Below are 21,136 nucleotides of genomic sequence, written 5' to 3' on the forward strand. Positions count from 1 at the left end.
ACTATCAGCTGATTTCTCAAGAGAAACCTTGCAGGGAAGGAAGGGCTGGAAAGAAGTATTTGAAGTCATGAAAGGCAAGGACCTACATCCAAGTTTACTCTATCCAGCAAAGCTTTCATTTAGAATGAAGGGCAGATAAAATGCTCCCCAGATAAGGTCAAGTTAAAGGGGTTCATCATCACCAACTCTTATTATATGAAGTGTTAAAGAGACTTATCCAAGGGAAAAAAAGATGATCAAATCCATGAACAGTAAAATGACACCCAACTCACAACTGTCAACAAATGAACCTAAAAGAAAAGACAATGAAAACAAAAACTAAGCAAACAACTAGAACAGGAACAGAATCAGAGAAATGGACATCACATGGAGAGATTTCAGTAGAGAGGGGGAAGGGAGGAATGGGGAGGAAGGTACAGGGAAGAAGAAGCATAATTAGTAGGCATAAAATAGATGAGGAAAGATCCAAAATGGCATAGGAAACAGAGAACTCAAAGAACTTTTATGTACAACGCATGGACATGAACTAAGTGGGGGTGGGGGGATGCTGGAGGGTTGGAGGGTGCAGGACAGAAGAGAGATAAAGGGTGAGAAATTGGGAAAACTCTAATAGCATAATCAGTAAAATATACTTTAAAAAAAAGAAATACATTTTGTAAGGTTATGGCTGCCATAGTGATTCCTCTGATTAATATTTGCAAAGTGAATTGAAAACCTGGAGAGGATTCACCATTCTAGCTGCCATTAAAAACATTTGTGATTCATGGGAAGAGGCAAAACTATTAACATTAACGGGAGTTTGGAAGTAGTTGATTTCAACAATCAGGATGAGTTTGAATGGTATAAAACTTCAATGGAGAAGTGCAGATGTGATAGAAATAGCACCACATTGTTGTCTTATTTTAAGAAAGTGCCACAGTCACCCCAGCCTTCAGCAACCAGTACCCTGATCAGTCAGCAGCCATCAACATCCAGGCAAGACCCAGAAAATGACTACAACTTACTGAAGGCTAAGATGATGGTTAGCATTTTCTTAGCAATAAAGTACTTTTTTAAAAAAGAAGTTATTTAATTATTTTGAGAGGGGAGGAAAGGAGGGAGAAAGGGAGAGAAACATTAATATGTGGTTGCCTCTCGTGCACCCTCTACTGGCATTCTGGCCTGCAACCCAGGTATGTGCCCTCACTAGGAATTGAACCAGCGACCCTTTAGTTCGCAGGCCAGCACTCAATCCACTGAGCCACACAGCCACAGACAATAACATTTTCTTTTAATTAAGGTGTGTACATTGTATTTAGACATAATGCTATTGCGCACTTAATACGCTACAGTATAGTGTAAACAGCTTGTATATGCACTGGAAAACAAAAAAAAATTGTGTGACTTGCTTTATTGAGATATTCACTTTATGGCTACGGTCTGGAATGAAACCCACAATATCCAAGATCTGCCTGTATCTGTGAATGTCCTTCATATATGAGTCATGTCAGTACAACTGATTCCCATACAGAACTTACCAGCATATAAGCTGACACTATTACTTGGTTATAAACATACCAGGATGTTTGGTTTGGGATCTGAGTAGAAAACTATTAGATACCCCAGTGTTAGAGATGCAAAATCAGAAGGCGGTGGAGAAATTTACCTACAAAATTGGAGAAAAGAAAAAAGCTACAAGACCAATAATCAGTTTCATGAGAAATTAGTTAATTTAGTCAAGGGTCCTGCCTTATAGTAGTCAATATATTAAGAAAGATCACACAAATAAGTTGTGCAGCTATTATCACCAGTTTATTTCCTGCTGAGAGAATTTGGCTATCAATTCACTGTCTGGAAATCAAAGATCTGTGTGTAGAGGCATCCGTCAGAGAATCCTTTATCTTATACACTAAATTATGCTGTCTATTATTTCTTCTTTCCCTTTTGATTTGCATTTGTTCTCATTTGGGGTACATTAGTTATTATGGAATCATGGAAGTCACTGGCTTGTTGAAAGCCACAAAGGTAGTGGAGTGTATCAGCAAATGGTGTCAATCATGACAGATGGAATCCCCATTTTGAAGAAGAAAACTTTATTCAGTGTAAGTAGCTCAACCATGGTACAGCATAGCTACAGAAAAGCAGTTGTTAGACACCTCAATAGTGTTATAGCTCAAATGTGTTACAGCATGGCTGTGGAACAGCACAGTTGCTAGGTGGCTCTTGGGTGAGGTGGTCCTCCTCTTCCAGACATCTCTGTTTCACTTAATTCCAATTTGGCCCCATCCAGACCACCCCGCTCTGCTCTTCTGTGCTCTGATCTGTTCCATGTACTCTGGTCCACTCTGCTATAGTTTGGCAAGACATGTTAGGTGTTTCAGCTCCAGCTACAGCTTGGGAAACACAGTCTTCAGTCTTTAATGGAAGGGTAAAGTGCACTCCCCAAGCTAGAGGAGCCCTAAGGACTTATATAGAGAAGTTCCTCACTCCTGGTCCATGATTGGTTTACTCTCATGAAAATAACCCCAAATTTCCACAGTTTTGCCCATAAAGTGTGGTCCTAATTGGTCAGAGTGGAGCTACTCTAATTGGCTTGTGAAGATGCTAATAAGGATATAGCTGTACAACTTCTGTTGGATGGGGCAGCCTCAATCCTGTTGGTTAAAATAGGCCTCCAGGAACTCCTTTTTAAAGGCTGGCTCAGATGGCAGGAACACACTATAGGCAGGCAGTTCACTGCAGGCTTCCCCCCAAAGCATGGCTTTCATAAGAAGCCCCTGTTTAGAAATGGCTACTAGGCTCTGTTTTTAAATTCGAGCCCAGTTTGCCACAAGGAGACCTTCTTGGTATCTTCTTTCTCAGGTTTAACAATTGTTATGGATTGATTTATATACCCTCAAAATTCATTTGTAGAAGTCCTAGTCACCAGTAACTCCAAATGTGACCGTATGGGGATTCCATTCTATTGTAAATTTAATTACCTAAGGTTGGATGAGGCTATACTGGAGTAGAGTAGACCCCTAATCCAAAATGACTAGTGTCCTTATAAAAAGGGGAAATTTGGAGATAAATACCCACATAGGGAGAATGTTGTAAGGATAAAAGCAGAGATCAAGATAATAATTCTACAAGCCAAAGAACACCAGAGATTGTCAGAAATCCTAAGAAGCTAGGTCTGGAATAGATTCTCAGTAGGAACCAACCATGCCAACACTTTTATCTTGAACTTCTAGCCTCCAGAACTGTAAGGGAATAAATTGTTGTTTAAGTTGTCCAATCAGTGGTTCCTTGTTATAGCAGCCCTTGCAGACTAATACAGGACATGTTGTGGTTCTTAGCACACACTGTTTTTGAAAATAAATAGGGCTTAATAATGACCACAGAGCTGGGACAATGTCTTAGAATTGATACACCCAGTGTTCTTGATATGTTTTGGAAATAGTCTCCTAAAGGATAAGACCCTAGCACAGTTAAACATCTTTTGAAAAGTCCCTAGTCTACATAGCCTGTTCCATAGGTAGAAGATGGAGCAAGATGTAGGAAAGACCATGGAAAAAAGTCCTGCAAAGAGATCTACTCCCAATTCTGCCACTTGTCAGCTGTGTAATTCTAAGTGCCCTCACCTCTGAATCTCAACTGTATTATCTATGACTTGGAAGCAATATTGAAGCAAAGACAACGAGTAACCAAAGAAGTATGTCCATTCCATAGCGGGCAGTTGTAAGAGAAAAGAAACTGTTGGGTAGGGACTATGTTTGCCAGCCTCTTCTACATTCAGAACAATGTTCTCATCAACATAATGTGGGCCTAAGTAATATGCAAATTTTGTCCAGTTTTTAAGAAATTAGTGATCATTCTTTGCTATTTCCTATTTCACCAACTGTAAGCAGAGCACTCTGCACCTTACAGGCTGGCAGTACAGAAAAAAAGGTTACATGTGCAAGAAATATATATTGAATTAAGCCACTGACATTTTGAAATTTGTTACAGTAACCAATGTTAACTAATAAACCTTATTTCTTCAATGATACCTAAACTAATAATATCCTCTAAGTCTCAAAAAACACACTACGTAAGGTACAGTATAAATAAAAAGAATGGGATGGCTGAAGATGGTAGCGAGGTAGGTGACAGCAGAGCCCAGTTCTCCCTGTGCCCAGCTGGAACACCTAGCTGATCTTCTGAGGAACAGAGTGAACAGTCAACAGAACCCCAGCTTATATGAAGTTTGGAGGCCAAAGATTGTAGAGGACATTGAAAAACAGACAGTGAAGAGATTATGCTGGGATAGTAAGGTCCCTAGAATCTGCACAGGGACTGAGGCTGCTACAGCCCCTGGCCCGGTCCCTGCTGCAGGATATAGAGAGGAGAGTTGGATCACCACCTTCCTCCCATACCAGAGCAGGGAGGGCAGCCTGGCACCAGGAGGGACCTGGATGCTGGAAGTCACTGAGGGGAATGGAGATGAAGTGGGAAACACACAGAGGCAGTACACATCCACTGGGAAGGGGACATTAGCACCAGAGAAATTGAGGTGCTGGGTGACATCTGGAGAAGGGAGGATGGACCATGTCAGACCCTGACTCGGATAGTCTCCAGACTGGTTGGAAAGTTGGGCTGTGTGAAAAGCCATGCACTTTTTCCAGGAAAAAGCAGCAGCTGGCTCGCCCCAAGGGTGATTTGAGCTGTGCACCCAGAGACCAAGTGGCCAAGTGGAACTAAGCACCTGATCTGATCTTGTCTCACACTGCACACCCAGAGGTCCAGTGGCTGAGTGGAACCACACACCCGAGATTGTCTCATGCTGTGTGCCTAGAGGCGGAGTGGCTGATTTGAGCCTGGCAGCTTATGGAGGAACTGGGCCAGAGGCTGGGCAACTGTGAATATTGTGGCCCAGACCTGGTCCCCATCCTCTCAAAACCATAGGAAGGGACAAAAGTGAAGGCCAGCCCCTCTCTTCCTGTGGCATCTAGGAAGACCAGTGTAACTCACTGAACAGGTTTAAAGTCAGCAGGAGGTTTATTTTTTCCTTTTTGGTTACTCTCTCTTTTGTTTTTCCCCCTAAGTGAGATGATAACACGTGGAGTTACAAAGCATCCAGAGAAAGATCTAAAGGGGGAGGGAGGGCACAAGGCTAACACCAAAAACTGAGAAACTGAAACAAATGTCACTTTGCTATCCCATAGAGCTGGCATTTTATTGTTTATGTGCATTAGTATTATTATTACTTTTATTATTTATGCTATTTTTGTTTTATTAGTATTCTCTTTATTTCTCTTCCATACGTTTAGTTTTCCTCATTTTATTTATCTATTTAATTCCACTGTTTGACTGATTTTCCCTATTCTCTCTGTATTGTATTTTAATTTTCATTCTTTCACTTCACCCGTGTACCAATAACACACTACTTTTGATTAGATACTCTCTAGTTGGGTTATCCAAATCATATATTTCCTGTCATATTATTGTTGTTCCAGCACTATTGTAAATAATTGTTATTCCATACAATTGTACATACTACACAGCAACCCTCCCAGATCTTATCCCACTTCACTTTATTCCTGAGCATTATTACTGTTGTGGTTAACCCTATTCTCTCACACTCCATGCCTACTTTCTATCCTTTACTCTCACTATATCTCATCATCTAACCTTGCACAAATTTTCTGTTTTCTGGATTCGGCTCACAATCTTCCTCCCCCCTAACAAGAGTTTTATCTCTCTTTCCCCTTTTATAAAAAGTGGCTAGTTGGGTGAAATATCACAGTTAATGATATACTTATCCAAAGAATCTCCTATCTTTTCTCTACTTGCTGGAACTTTAAATCCCATAAAATACTCTCTTGCTCTCTTAATCCATTTTGCCTACTCCCTGCCACTGATCACATATGACAATAGGTGGGAGCTGCAAATATCAGTATACCACCTGGAGGAGAGAAACCACCAACAAAGGAAACACCAAAATGTAAAAACCCAAGTACAACAAGAGAGCCAACACAAACAGAAGAAAGGGCAAACCCAGAGTGTCCAGACAAGGAGATCAGAGACCACACCACTGAACCACATAGAATTCCTACAATAGAAGTTCACCCTACAAAGACAGCTAGCAAAGGGAAATATCAGGCAGCACAAAAACAAACAAAAACAGTCACTTTAAATGGAGAGACAAAAAAAAGAACATGCAATTAAAGGAATGGAAGATTCCCCACTAAAAGAGCTAAATGAAATGGAGGTAACCAAACTATCAGATATAGAATTCAAAATGATGGTTATAAAGATACTCAAGGAACTCAAAGACAACTACAAGGAACTGAGTGGGAAGTACAGCAGTATGAAAAAAGAAATAAAAACTATGAACAAAAACAGGAAGAAATAAGCAATAAAATGTCAGAAATAAAAAAAAAATAGAAGAAAAAACAAGCAGGCTGGATGAAACAAAGGATCGAATCAGTGAGCTGGAACACAAGGTAGAAAAAAACACCCAGAAAAGAAAAAGATACTTAGAAAGACAGAACAGGTGGTAAGGGAGCTACAAGACAACATGAAAAGTAATAATATTTATTTAATAAGGATACCAGAAGGAAAATAAAAAGAACAAGGATAAAAAAACCTGTTTGAAAAATAAATGATAGAAAACATCCCTAATTTGATGAGAGAAAAGGTCACAAAAATCCAGGAAACACAGAGAGTCCCAATCAATAGGACCACAAAGAGGCCTACTTCAAGGCACATCATAATTAAAATGGCAAAATTTCAACACAAAGAGAGAATCTTAAAGGCAGCAAGGGAGAAAGAGGAAGTAACATACAAGGGAGCCCCAATAAGACTAGCAGCTGACTTCTCAATGGAAATTCTCCAACCCAGAAGAGAATGGCAAGGGATATTTCAAGTAATGAAAACCAAAGGCCTACAACCAAGACTACTTTATCCAGCAAGACTCAATTAAAATGGAAGGCGGAAAAGGAGTTTCCCAGACAAAAGACATCTAAAAGAGTATACCTCATCAAACCAGCTCTGCAAGAGATGCAGAAGTGTCTGCTTTAAAAAAAGGAAGAAAAAGAGTTAGAGAAAGAGAGGACCAGTAGGAAAAAATAGCAATGAATAAATACCTATCAATAATACCCTTAAACATAAGTGGATTAAATGCTCCAATAAAAAGACATAGAATAGCTGAATAAATAAGAAATCATGACCCACACATATGCTGCCTACAAGAGACCCACCTCAGAACAAAAGACTTACACAGACTGTTAGTGAAGGGCTGGTAACAAATATCCCAAGCAATTGAACAGGAAAAAAAAAAAAAGCTGAGATAGCGATACTCATATCAGACCAAATAGACTTCAAAACAAGGGCCATGAAATGATCCAAAAGGTCACTTCATAATACTCAAGGGAAGAATCTATCAAGAAGACATAAACATTGTAAATATATAGGCACCCAACATAGGAGCACCCAAGTACATAAAGAAAATTTTTGAGGACTTCAAAAAAGATATTGACACTAACACAATTATAGTAGGGGATTTCAACACACCACTGTCAAAAATGGATAGATCTTCCAAACAAAATATCAACAAATATTGCAACATTTAACAATGGCCTAGATCAAATAAACTTAACTGATATATATAAAGCCTTTCATCCTAAAGAAGCAAAATACACATTCTTTCCAAATGCTCATGGGACATTTTCAAAGATAGACCACATGATAGGACACAAAACAAGCCTCAACAAATTGAAGAAAATTGAAATCATATCAAGCATTTTGTCTGAACACAAGGGACTGAAACTAGAAACCAACTTCAAAGAAAAAACTCAGAACACTAAAAATCATGGAAATTTAATAGTAAGCTATTAAAAAATGAATGGGTCAAGAATGAGATCAAAGAAGAAATCAAAAAGTTTCTGGAAACCAATCAAAATGAACTCACAACAATCCAAAACTTATAGGACACAGTGAAGGCAGTCCTGAGAGGGAAGTTCATAGCAGTATAGGCCTACCTAAAAAAAATAGAAACATTTCAAATAAACAATCTAATCCTATACCTACAAGAACTTTAAGAACAACAACAAAGACAGCCCAGAGCAAGTAGAAGGAAGGAAATGACCAAGATCAGAGCAGAAATAAATGTCATAGAGACTGAAAGCACAATTCTAAGGATCAATGAATCCAGGAGCTGGTTCTTTGAAAAGATAAACAAAATCGACAAGCCTTTAAGAAGACTCATCAAGAAAAAAAGAGAGAAGACCCAAATAAACACAATCAGAAATGAAAGAGGAGAGATTACAACTGATACCACAGATATACAGAGGATTGTAAGAAATTACTACAAAGAACTATATGCCAAGAAATTTGGAAATCTAGGTGAAATGGACAAATTTCTAGAAAACTACAATCTTCAAAACTCAGTGAAGAAGAAGCAGAAAGTCTGAACAGACCAATAACAACAAAAGAAATTGAAGCAGTAATCAAAAAACTCCTGACACACAAAAGCCCTGAACCAGATGGTTTCACAGGAGAATTCTACAAAGCATTTAAGGAAGAGCTAACCCCTATCCTTCACAGAATATTCCAAAAAATCCAAGAAGAAAGAAGCCTCCCAAACTCTTTTTATGAAGCCAGCATGATCCTAATCCCAAAACCAGATAAAGACACAACAAAGAAAGAAAGCCTCAGGCCAATATCACTGATGAACATAGATGCTAAAATCCTCAACAAAGTACTGGCAAACTGCATACAGCAATACATAAAAATGATCACACACCATGACCAAGTGGAATTCATTCCAGGGATGCAAGGATGATACAATATTTGCAAATCAATAAATGCAATACATCACATGCACACGCAAAAACATGATCATAGCAATAGATAAGGAAAAAGCAATTGATAATGTACAGCACCCATTTATGATAAAAACACTCAGCAAAGTGGGAATAGAGGGAGCATTCCTCAAACCTAATAAAGGCCATATTCAAGAGACCTACAGCCAACATCATACTTCATGGGTAAAAACTAAAAACTTTCTCACTAAGATCAGGAACAAGACAAGGTTGTCTACTTTCACCATTTCTATTCAATATAGTGTTGGAAGTCCTAGCCACAACAATCAGACAAGAAAGAGAAACAAAAGGCATCCAATTGGAAAGGAAAGAGTAAAACTGTCACTGTTTATAGGTGATATGATAGTGTATGTAGAAAACCCAAGTGACTCTACCAAAACACTACTCAGCCTAATAAGCAAATTTGGCATAGCAGCATGGTTTAAAGTCAGTATTCAGAAATCAAAGGAATTTTAATGCACCAATAACTATAGATCAGAATCAGAAATCAGGGGGGAAATCTCATTTCTCTAGCAGCAAGAAAAATAACGTACCTAGGAATAAACCTTACCAAGGAGATGAGAGATCTGTACTCAGAAAACTACACAATGCTGAAGAAAGGAATTAAGGAAGACACAGACAAATGCAAACATATACCATGTTCACGGATGGGAAGAATCAACATCATCAAAATGTCCATATGACCCAAACGAATTTATAGATTCCATGCAACCCCTAGTAAAATACCAATGACATATTTCACAGATGTAAAACAAACATTTCAAAAATTTATTTGAGCCAAAATGACCCAAAACAGCTGCAGCAATTTTGAGAAAGAAGAACAAAGTAGAAGGAATAAAAAGTATCGGATATCTAACTATATTAAAAGGACACAGTAATCAAAACAGCTTGGTACTGGCATAAGAGCAGACACATAATGGATGGAACAGAATAAAGAGCCCAGAAATAAACCCAACACTCTATGGTCAATTAATATTTGACAAAGGGGGCAGAAGCATAAAATGGAGTAAAAATAGCCTCTTCAACAAATGGTGTTGGGAAACCTGGACAAAATGAAACTCAGCCACCAACTTACACTATGCAAAAAATAAACTCAAGGTGGATGAAAGACTTAAATATAAGTCTTTCATATTTAAGACTTAAATAAAAGTTGCAACACCATAAAAGTTCCAGAGGGGAACATAGGCAGGAAAACCTCAGATATTTCACGCAGCACTATTTTTGCCAATATGTCCTGTAGAACAAGGGACATAAACAAAAGGGACCTCATCAAAATAAAAAGCTTCTGCACGGCTAAAGAAAACATCAGCAAAATGAAAAGGGAACCAACCATATGGGGAAATTTTTTGCAAATTATACCTCGGACAAGGGGTTTGGTCTCTAAAATATATACAAAACTCACACATTCCACTCCAAGAAGACAAACAACTCAATTTAAAAAATGGCAAAGGACCTGAACAGATACTTCTCCAAGGAAGACATACAAAAAAGCCCAGAGACATATGAAAGGATGCTGAGCATCACTAGCCATCAGAGAGATGTAAATTAAAACCACAATGAGATACCACTTTACACCAGTCAGAATGGCCATTATAAACAAATCAACAAACAAGTACTGGTGAGGATGGGGGGAAAGAGCCTAGTACACTCTTTGTAGGGGTGCATACTGGTGCAGCCACTGTGGAAAACAATGTGGGATTTCCTCAGAAAAGTGAAAATGGAACTGCCTCTTGACCCTGAAATACCACTGTTGGTATTATACCCTAAGGATCCTGAAACACCAATTCAGAAGAACCTATGCACCCCTATGTTCATAGCAGCACAATTTACAATAGCCAAGTGTTAGAAGCAGCCTAAGTTCCCCTCAGTAAATTAGTGGATCAAAAAACTGTGGTACATTTATACAGTGGAATACTATGCAGCAGAAAGAAAGGAGCTCCTACTGTTCACAAAAGTTGATGGAACTGGAGAGCATTATGCTGAGTGAAATAAGCCAGGCAGTGAAAGACGAACACCATATGATCTCACCTTTAAGTGGAACCTAATCAACAAAACAAACAAGCAAGCAAAATATAACCAGACACATGGAAATAAAGAACAAACTGACAGTAACCAGAGGAGGGAGGAGGGGGATCTCAGGGGAAAATAGAGGAAGGTCCATTAAAGAAGATGTATAGAAAGACACATGGACAAAGCCAAAGTAGGTAGCTTTGAGGGATGAGTGGGGCAGGGGGCCGTGTTGGGGTGAAAATGGAGACAACTGTACTAGAACAACAATAAAAAATAAATTAAAAAAATGAATAAATGGAAACATTTCTCAAGAGTCTACATATTCTAGAAGGGAACTCTTTCAGGAGTGGCTACTTCTTTGGAATAATCCAATACCATAAGGCCTCTGAAGCAAAAGGAAGGGGAAGAGAAAAGAAGCTGAAACACAAAGTTCACTTAGTAAGTTTTACATTAACCATTACAAGCTGGATGGTATAAGAATGTGGCTTCTTTCTGGGGATAGAGGTGGCTCAAAAATCTGAATATTGGTGTGGAAATGAGTACTTGGCTCTCTCACCACCGCTTTCTCACAGTGGGCCTCTCAGTGAAGTGTTGACTAGGGGTATGATTTGTTTCCCTATCAAGCCTAAATTTCCAGGTACTCAGTTCATTTTGGGCTTGCTCCAGTTCATCTTTAGTGTGTTTCACTTCACCTTTCACTTTTAGGAAAAACAAGTTGATTGATTGCTGGATCTACCATTATTGATTTCAGCTAGTCAGCAGTTGGGTGCTAGATTTGCAGAGATACTGAATTTGAGGAATATACTGTTGCTTCTCTTCTTGGTTGTTAGTTGCATTACAAACAGATTTTCTCTGCATGCAGACTCTTGTTGTTGCTTTAGTTTTTCTTCCATCTCCCATTAGAGTTAAGATCTGTGCACTTGTCCTCTGAAGCTTGTCCGTATGCCTCATATTGTTTCCATCTGAGAATTAACTCATGGTACCATAACTTTGAAGTCTGTTTCACTCAGTCCAACTTTTTGTGAAGATGTTTCTCATTGGTTATCTCCAATCTGACCAGTTGCCTCCCCTCCAGGCAGTGAGCACCAGCTTCCAAGCCTCCCCACCCAACCTCACCCAAGGTAGGAAAGATGAGGGACTGTGGAGGAGCTGTGCCTCTAAGGCAACCCTACAGTTACTGAAGCTGAAGCACAGCAAGCTGGCTAGGACAGAGAGACATGTCAAGATATGTGTTTTAATATCAGTTGTCCCATTCCTGATCACTTGATTAAGAGATCACCAGATCTCTTTACTGTAAAAGCTTGGAGTTTCCCCTCCCCCCCCCTTAATAATTAGCAAGTAATCTGTGTTTGGCAGTAGGTAAATACCCCATTCCCCATTTTCCAACTGATGCTCTTAATATCCATTGATGATGGTTGCCTGAAACAAACATTATTACTTGGCATTCTTTTGTTTAAAAGAAATAAAACAGCTTTCCTCATTAAGTGGGAATAAATTATAATTTCTTCAAAAGAGACAGGGCAATTAATTCTGTTCTCTTAATTACCAATTTTCAGAATAATAAATTGTTATAATCATCATCCCTATTGGGAAAGTGATTTTCCTCTTTCTGTGGAGCATCCTTATAGACTCATGAATTTTTTTTGTAAGTGCATATTATTTATTTATTTATTTATTCATTTATTTATTTTTAATATATTTTATTGATTATGCTATTACAGTTGTCCCATTTTTCCCCCTTCACTCTCCTCCACGCTGTACACCCTCTCCCACCCATATCCCCACCTTTAGTCATGTCCATGTGTCATACTTATAAGTTCTTTAGCTTCTACATTTCCCATACTATTCTTACCCTCCCCCTATCTATTTTCAACCTACCATCTATGCTACTTATTCTCTGTACTTTTTCCCCCTCTCTCCTCCTCCCACTCCCCTGTTGCTAACCCTCCATGTGATCTCCATTTCTGTGGTTCTGTTCCTGTTCTAGTTGTTTGCTTAGTTTCTTTCAGTTTTGCTTTAGGTGTGGTTGTTAATAATTAGGAGTTTGCTGTCCTTTTACTATACATGTCTGTTCTTTATCTTCTTTTCTTAGATAAGTCCCTTTAACATTTCATAAAATAAGGGCTTGGTGATGATGAACTCCTTTAACTTGGCCTTATCTGAGAAACACTTTATCTTCCCTTCCATTCTAAATGAGAGCTTTGCTGGATAGAGCAATATGGGATATAGCTCCTTGTCTTTCATGACTTGGAATATTTCTTTCCAGCCCCTTCTTGCCTGTAAGGTCTCTTTTGAGAAATCAGCTGACAGTCTGATGGGAACTCCTTTGTAGGTGACTGTCCCCTTATCCCTTGCTGCTTCTAGGATTCTCTCCTTCATTTTTACCTTGGCTAATGTAATTATGATGTGCCTTGGTGTGTTTCTTCTTGGGTCCAACTTTTTTCTGGGCTCTCTGAGCTTCCTGGATTTACTAGAAGTCTATTTCCTTTGCTAGAATGGGGAAGTTTTCCTTTATTATTTGTTCAAATATGTGCTCAATCTGTTGCTTTTCCTCTTCCCCTTCTGGTAACCCTATAATTCGGATGTTCAAACATTTAAAAATATCCTGGAGGTTCCTAAGCTTCTCCTCGTTTTTTTGAATTCTTATTTCTTCATTCTTTCTTGTTTGGTTGTTTTTTTCTTCCTTCTGGTCCATTCTATTGTTTTGAGTCCCAGTTTCCTTCCCATCACTATTGGTTCTCCGTGCATCTTCCTTCATCTCTTTGATGGTAACCTGCATTTTTTCATGTAATTTGTGCCCAAAATCAACCAATTCTGTGAGCTTTCTGATCATCAGTGTTTTGAACTGTGCATCTGATAGATTGGCAATCCCTTGGTCGCTCAAAAGGATGAGCCCTGGGGCATTGATCTGTTTTTCTGCTTGAGACATGTCTCTCTCTCTCTCTCCCTCACTCTCTCTCTTTTTTTGGCGGCGGGGGGGGGAGGTCTGGTCGCTCCTGTTATGGTGAGGGGTGGAGCCTTAGGTGTTCACCAGGGCTGGGCACCCCAGTCGCTAGATTGTGACGTTGTTTGTGGGGGTGGGGGTGGGGGCGGGGGGAACAATGGCGGTAGCTCCATTCTCCTGGGACCTCAGTCCCTTCCCTGGGATCCTGGGTTACGCGCTCTGCCCTGGTTCACAATCGCAGCCTCACTGGGTCCGCCAGTTGCCGCTTGCGTACTCAGAGTCCACCCGATGCGATATTGTGCACCCTGGATGGCTTATGCGCTCCCAGTTGCCTAATGCGCCCAGTTCACCCTGTTCTCCGCGCACCGTGCCCCACGCCCAGAAGCTCATCTCCGCCCCTCCTACTGGTCTGGATGAATGGGTCAACTTCAACCTCTTGGCTGTCCGACTTCCATTCAGATAAATTCCCTGTCAGTTCTGGGTGTTACTCTGCCTCTAAATTGTTGTTCTAATCTTGGTTGTGCATGGAGGTATGGTGCGTCCACCTATGCCTCCATCTTGCTGGAAGTCGTCTGACTCATGGATTTTAAAACGATTTTTTAAATTTATTTTTAGAGAGAGGGGAAGGGGGGGAGAAAGAAAGGGAAAGAAACATCAGTGTGTGGTTGCCACTCATACACCCCCTACTGGAGACCTTGTTTGCAACCCAGGCATGTGCCCTGGTTGAGAATCGAATCAGCAACCATTTGGTTTGCATCCCACACTGACTCCACTGAGCTACACCAGCCAGGGCAGTTTTACAGGATTTTTAGGTTATAATCCCAGCAGTGGTATTGCAGGGTTAAAATGCAATTGCATTTTTAGTTTTCTGAGGAAATTCCATACTGTTTTCCACAGTGGTTGCACCAGTATGTATTCCCACCAACAGTGAACTAGGGTTCCCTTTTCTACACAACCTTCTCAGTACTTGTTTGTTAATTAGTTTATGATGATAATTCTGACTGGTGTGAAGTGGTATCTTGTGGTTTTAAATTTGCATCTCTCTGATGGCTAGTGATGCCCAGCATCCTTTTATTGGTCTCTGGGCCCTCTGTATGTCCTCCTTGGAGAAATGTCTGTTCAAGTCCTTTGCTAATTTTTTAATTACATTGTTTGTCTTCCTGAAGTGGAGTCCTATGAGTTCCTTATATATTTTGGAGATCAAACCTTCGTCCAAGGTGCCATTTGCAAATATATTTTCCCATACAGTTGGTTCCCTTTTCATTTTGCTGTTTTCTTTAACCATGCAGAAGCTTTTTATTTTGATCAGGTTCTACTTGTTTATTCATTCCTTTATGTCACTTGTTCTACAGGACATATTGGCAAAAATATTGCTGCATGAATGAGATATTCCTGCCTATGTTCTACTCTAGGACTTTTATGTGTCACCACTTATATTTAAGTCTTTTATCCACCTTGAGTTTATTTTTGTGTATGGTGTAAGTTGATGGCTGAATTTCATTTTTTTGCATGTAGCTGTCCAGATCTCCTAACACCATTTTTGAAGAGGCCATTTTTACTTGATTTTATGCTTCTGCTCCCCCTTGTCAAATATTATTGACCACAGAGACTTGTTTTTATTTCTGAGCCCTATATTCTGTTCCATTGATCTATGTGTCTGCTCTTATGCCAGTACCAGGCTGTTTTGATTACTGTGGCCTTGTATTAGAGTTTTATATCAGATATGATGATCCCTCCTATTTTGTTCTTCTTTCTCAAAATTGCTGCAGCTAACCAGGGTCATTTATGGTTCATATAAGTTTTTGAAATGCTTGTTTTACATCTGTGAAATATGTCCTTGGTGTTTTAATAGGGATTGCATTGAATCTGTAAATTCCTTTGGGTAATATGGACATTTTGATGGTGTTAATTTTTCCAATCCATGAGCATAGTACATGCTTCCTTTTGTTTGTGTCTTCCTTAATTTCTTTCTTCAGTGTTGTGTAGTTTTCTGAGTACAGGTGTTTTACCACCTTTATTACATTTATCCTTAGGTACTTTCTTTTTATTTTTGCCATAATAAATAGAATTTATTTCCTAGTTTTAGTTTCTTTTTTTTTTTAAATTTTAATCATTGTTCAAGTACATTTTTCTCCCCCCTACTCCCATTCCAGCCCACCCACCCAACCCTCCCCCCTTCCCCCCATTACCCTCCACCCCTAGTTTTTGTCCATGTGTCCTCCAAATTTGTTCCTGTAATCCCTACCCATTCCCCCCTGGAATTCCCTCTTCTCTCCCCTCTGGCCACTGTCAGGCTATCCCCTATTTCAGTGTCTTTGGTTATATTTTGCTAGTTTTTTTTTTTTGTTTTGTTGTGTTGTTTAGATTCCTGTTAAAGGTGATATCATGTGGTATTTGTCTTTCACTGCCTGGCTTGTTTCACTTAGCATAATGCTTTCCAGCTCCATCCATGCTGTTGCAAAGGGTAGGAGCTCCTTCTTTCTTTCTGCTGCATAGAATTCCATTGTGTAAATGTACCATAGTTTTTTGATCCATTCATTTACTGATGGGCATCTAGGTTGCTTCCAGCACCTAGCTATTGTAAATTGTGCTGCTATGAACAACGGGGTGCAAAGGTTCTTTTGTATTGGTGTTTTAGTGTTCTTAGGATAGAGTCCCAGCAATGGAATTGCTGGGTCATAAGGCAGATCCATTTTTAGTTTTCTGAGGAAGTTCCAAACTGCTTTCCATAGTGGTTGTACCAGTCTGCAGTCCCACCAACAGTGCACTAGGGTAGTTTTAGTTTCTGATATTTCATTGTTTGTATACCAAAATGCATTTGGTATCTGAATATTGATTTTTATCCTGCTGTTTTTCAAAATTCACTTATTAAGTCAAGTACTTTTTTTGGTGTAGTGTATAGGGTTTTCTATGTACAATATCATGTCATCTGCAAACAATGACAATTTTACTTCCTCCTTTCCCATTTGGATGCCTTTTATTTCTTTTTCTTGTCTAATTGCTGTGGCTAGTACTTCCAATACTATGTTGAATAGAAGTGGTGACAGTGGACATCCTTGTCTTGTTCCTCATCTTAGTAGGAAAGATTTTAGTTTTTTTTTTTTTTTCATTTAGCCTGATGTTCGCTGTAGATTTCTCATATATGGCCTTTAATATGTTGAGGTATGCTCCCTCTACTCCCACTTTGCTAAGTGTTTTTCATCATAATTGGGTGCTGTACCTTATCAACTGCTTTTTCTGCATCTATTGATATGATCATGTTAGTTTTGTCTTTTCTTTTATGCGATGTATTTCTTTTTAATGTATTGCTGGATGCAGTTTGCCAGTACTTTGTTGAGGATTTTAGCATCAGTGTTCATCAGTGATATTAGTCCTAAGTTTTCTTTCTTTGCTGTGCTGTTGTCTGATTTTGGGATTAGGATGCTGCTGGCCTCATAAAAAGAGTTTGGGGACTTTCTGTCTTCTTGGACTTTTTGGAATAGTCTGTGAAGGATAGGGGTTAGCTTTTCTTTAAATGTTTTGTAAAAGTCTCCCATGAAACTGTCCAATCCAGCATTTTTGTGGATGGGAGGGGTTTTTTTTTAATTACTGCTTCATTTTACCAGCTGTTATTAGTCTTTTTAGGCTTTCTGCTGCTTCTTGGTTGAGTTTTGGAAGATTATATATTTTTTAGAAAGTTTTCCATTTCATGCAGTTTTGGACTTTATTTTGAAATCTATTTTGTCTGATATTAGTATTGCCACCCAGCTTTTTTTTCAACTCTATTGCTTGGAATATTGATTTCCATCTCTTCACTTTTAGTCTGTGTAGATCTTTTGTTCTGAGGTGGGTCTGTTGTAGACAGCATATATGCAGGTCATGTTCAGCTGTCCTATGTCTTTTGGTTAGAGCATTTAATCCATTTACATTAAGGGTTATTATTGATAGATAGTTATTCATTGCCAATTTTTCCCTTCATACCTGTGTCCCCCGCCCCTCTTCCTCTCTCTCTTCATCTTTTAAAAACAGTCCCATTAGCATCTCTTGCAATGCTGATTTGGTGGAGATGTATTTTTTTGGCTTTTTGTGTGTGTGTGTTTGTGTGGGGGGGGGAATTTTACCTTCCATTTAAAATGACAGTCTTGCTGGGTACTGTAGTTTGCAGCCTTTAGCTTTTCATTACTTGAAATATTTCTTGCCATTCCCTTCTGACTGTATGTTTCTGTTGAGAAATCAGCTGATATCCTTATTGGAGCTCCCTTGTATGTTCCTAGCTTTTTCTCTGTTTGCTTTTATATTCTCTCTTTTTGTTTAAATTTTGGCATTTTAATTATAGTGTGTCTTCGAGTGGACCTGTTTAGGTTCACCCTGGTTGGGACCCTCTGTTCTTCCTGAACTTCTATGCCTTTTTCTCTCATGAAATTAGGGAAGTTTTCTGTTATAACTCTTAAAACAGGTTTTCTATCTCATGCCCCTCTTTTTTTTCCTTCTGTATTTTTATGATATGAATGTTATTGCATTTCATGTTGTCCTGCAACTCCCTTACACATTCTTTATTCTTTAGGAAACTTTTTTTATTTTGTTGCTGTCTGGGAATTTTTTTCTATCTTGTACTCCAGCTTGCTGATTTTATCCTTTGCTTCATCTAGGCTGCTTTTAATTCTTTCTACTGTGTTCTTCATTTCAGATATTATATTCTTCATTTCCTCCTGGCTCTTATTGATAGTTTCAATGTCCATTTTTCATGCTGGTGTAGTTTGTGGTAAGTTCCTTGTACTTTACCTGAAGTTCTTTGTAGTTCTCACTGAGCTCCTTGAGTATCCTTATAACCATTATTTTGAACTTTATGTCTGATAGTTTGCTTGCCTCAATTTCATTCAACACTCCTTCTGGGACTTGCCCCTTTCCTTTAGATTGGGTTTTGTTTCTTTGTTTCCCCATTTTAGGTGACTCTTCTTATTTTTTTTCCTGCATATTAGATTGATCTCCTTTGAGTGCCTCTCTTCATGTTGTGAACTTTTGTGGTAGGAGACCTATGGAACTCAGTGGTTCAGTCTCTTTGATCTCCTGAGCTTGATGCACTTGGGATGCCATTTATGTAGGATCTCTTGTTGAAATTAAGTTGGGTTGTTTTTTTGGTCATCCTGTTGTGCATCCTTCCCTCCAGCTGGCTGACTAGGAGTCACCCTGCCCACTGCCCCTTGTATACTATTGTACAGGTGCTGTCAGAACAAAACCAAACAGCCCAGGAAACAAGCTCTCACCCACAAAAATAACCCTCACCCACAGCCTCACTATCAACAGCAAATGAACCAATATTTATAAAGGCATAATGAGAGTAAGACTATTACAGAAAGAAAAAGTATATGAGATAACTAACTGAAAGAAAAATGATTTTGAGAGGGTAGAGGGGTGAGAAACAATAAGAGTAGGGAATAGAAGTAAGGCAAATATAGAAAAAATAAATTTACATCATAAATAAAAAGGGAGAGAAGAACGTGGAATGGAGTAAGAGAAGGGAAGTGTATAGTATCTAAGTTTATAGTTTAAACAAAACTTTAAAAAATATAGTAAAAAATAAGAATCAAATTAGAGAAAGATACACTACAGCAAAATCAACAACAAATGAGCAAAGATTAGTACAGGTGGTATGGGAATAAGAGGGGAAAAAGAAAAAAAGAAAAACATAAGAGATGTCTAGAGGAAAGAGAAGTGATTTTGAGAGGACAGAGGGAGAAGGAATCTTGAGAGTGAGGGATGAAAACCAGGCTATGACAGGGAAAAATTACAATTTGAAATGAAAAAAAAAAGGGCAGGAGAAAGGCAAAATGGAGTAAGATAGAGGAGTGGTAAAATCTGATATTTAAAATACAAAAATAGTGAAGATCTCAAAATAATATTGAAGAAATGCAACAACAACCACTGCCCAGAACCAACAAGCAATGATTGATAAAGGTGGAGAGAAAATAAGAATATTTAAGAATGGTTAAAAGAATGTGAGATGACTAATGACAAGAAAAATTATTTTGAGAGGCTGGAGTGGGGAGAAATACTAAGCATGCAGAATAGAAACAAGTCATAGCAAAAGAAAATAAAATTTAAAAGAAAAATAAGAAGAGGAGGGAAGAGAGTAAAATGGAGTAAGAGAGGAGAGGAGCAAAATATGAGATTTGAAATAAACTATATTATTAAATCTAGTGACATAACAGGCACAAACTTGAAGGAAAAGAAATGAATGTTAAAAAGCTATGCAGGAAAGAAAATTACACAAATCATGAAGAAGACCACAGTGGTGTTTCTCTCAGTAGGTCTCAGTGTTCACAGCTGTCTTTTCTTTCTGCATCCACCCCTGGTGAGGTCAGATGGTATCCTAGTCTGGCCCTAGGCAAAATGTTCGAGGTCACAAGGGGTCCACAGTTTGAGGTTGTCTCCTTCAGGTTTGGCTGGACCCCACTGTTCTGCCCTACTGGGTTTCCATCAGCCCTGGGTTCAGGAGTGGTTCCTTTAATGATGTGAGAGGATTGTCATGTATCTTCTCCACCTACCTCCAGAGGGGGCAGCTGTTGCGATCCGGTGGGTGGGGAACCCTGGAACCCCACTATTCAGTCTTCCGAGAAGATAGTTGGAATATTTCCCCATCCTTTCGCCACATATCTTGGTCTGTCTCAGAGTCTTTCTAATAATATGGTTTTTCGAGAATTTGCTGACTGTTTCCTATGAGGGGCTTGTGTAAAAGGGGCAGCCCTTTCCTGCTTGGTGCAGGGATTAGCTCTGTCTAAACATCGAGGCTGCGTGGGGCCCTAAACCCCTCTTGTTTCACTTGTCTCTATTTTCTCTGCTCTACTGGGTTTAGTGGATTAGCACTTGAGGGTCAGTATAGCTGTAGTGTCTGGTTAAGGGCCCTTATAGAGCTTTTCTTGTTTCCCCTGCAGAAATGTACCCAGCAGGATGCTTCTAAGACTGGCCTCATTGATCTGCAGTGTCTATTATCCTGCAGGTGGGGGTTGGGCTCGTCTGTGAGGGGATCTGGCTGGCTGCAGCAAATCTCAGGTGTTCAGCTCCTGGCCTTCCACACCCCAGCTTCCCATTCTCTTGCATGAGGATTGGGCCCAAGTTCTACACTCTGAACAACCACCTGGTTGCCAGCCATACTGGATGGGACCCACAGTCCCTTAAGTGTGACTCTATCCTTCTGAGTTCTGTTAGCAGAGCTGCTATGCCCGCACACATTCGCATGCAAACTCCGGGTCCCTGCCAAGTCTCAGGTCTCGCCTTAGCGAGAAACTTTCAAAAGTTTCTATGTGTTCCCCATGCTGCAACACTGAGCCTGTTTTCCATGAGCTCCCCCTCCCCCAAAATATCAGTCTCTCACAGTCAG

The 21,136-nt window shown here is 39.4% G+C and overlaps 1 pseudogene; it reads right to left on the reverse strand.

The window, feature by feature from the left end:
• Positions 1–11,159: 11,159 nt before the first annotated feature.
• On the reverse strand, positions 11,160–20,397 carry LOC114488899 (annotated as a pseudogene).
• Positions 20,398–21,136: the final 739 nt, after the last annotated feature.

Source organism: Phyllostomus discolor, chromosome 2 (genome assembly GCF_004126475.2).
Source record: "Phyllostomus discolor isolate MPI-MPIP mPhyDis1 chromosome 2, mPhyDis1.pri.v3, whole genome shotgun sequence".
Lineage (NCBI taxonomy): Eukaryota > Metazoa > Chordata > Mammalia > Chiroptera > Phyllostomidae > Phyllostomus > Phyllostomus discolor.